At 37.0% G+C, this 1,092-nt stretch overlaps 1 protein-coding gene across 3 annotated transcripts in view; it reads left to right on the top strand.

Moving 5' to 3' along the window:
* Ppef1 (protein phosphatase with EF-hand domain 1) overlaps window positions 1-1,092 on the top strand; it is a 201,145-nt gene that overhangs the window by 196,261 nt on the left and 3,792 nt on the right. The gene's annotated exons all lie outside the window — the stretch shown is intronic.

Below are 1,092 nucleotides of genomic sequence, written 5' to 3' on the forward strand. Positions count from 1 at the left end.
TTGTAATATGAGAAACTACTTTGGCAGTAACAATACACAATGTACTAACCATTGTTACTCTCCTAAAATCTTGTTTTGAGAAAAAAAAAAAAAGCAACTTCTGGCCAAGATGGAGTAACAAGGGCCAGATTTATCCTCCTGCCTGAAACAATTTAAACAACAAAAACAAAAAGACAAAATATATGAAACACTAGTTTTCTAAACAGTGGACATGAGGCAATGAAGGACAGTTACCTGAAGAGACAAGGGCTGCACGAAGTGAGCCATGGCCCAGGGAAGCAAAACTCAGACAAAGCCTAGATTTCCTAACTTGGGAGGCCCAGCAGCCAGACCCTGAAGAGTTTTCTGTCCACAAGGAGAAGTGTGGAGGCTTTGAAGAGGATTTTGCCTCAAGTATTCAACAGGAATGAGCAGTGCATGTGCACAAGGAAGCTACCTGAGGCCAGGGAAAGAAACACTTTGTGCTTTCTTGGGGTCAGGATTAAAACCTTGTCCCATTAATGATTATGGAAAAATCTCATAATTCATGGGACATTGGGTTGACTACTCCATAGTGCATTACCTCAGTATTGGGGAATAACTAATGAGTAAGCAATGCTCTCACCCTGTCATACAAATCTTATTTTTTTTAGTTTGTATTCATTACATTATTTTATTTCTAATCAGATTTTATTGGTACATTTTATTTTCCCCCATAATTTTATTGATAAACAAATAGCAATGAGACAGTTTCAAACCAAATTGGAAGGACAGTTTCAATAATTAACACATTGCATACATTCTTCCTGTACAAGATGCAGTACAAGATGCAGACATGATATCCTATTTACAAACACCATTGGAACAAATCCCTCTATTCATTAAGAGAATGTAACTATATATCTATCCTAAGCATTTTCAATACACAGACACAAAATGGACATTCATTTATATATCCCCCCTTTATTTTAGTTCCGTCATTTGAATATTATAGGTGTGTTAACTCAGCAAAATATTCTAAAAGAGTCCAGTAGCCCGTAATAGTATTGGGTCTTCTGCTTGACTGGCAATGTCAGAAATTGTTGACCTGAGTCCCCTACAGCTCAACATAAC

Source organism: Octodon degus, unplaced genomic scaffold (assembly GCF_000260255.1).
Source record: "Octodon degus isolate 3935 unplaced genomic scaffold, OctDeg1.0 scaffold00069, whole genome shotgun sequence".
Lineage (NCBI taxonomy): Eukaryota > Metazoa > Chordata > Mammalia > Rodentia > Octodontidae > Octodon > Octodon degus.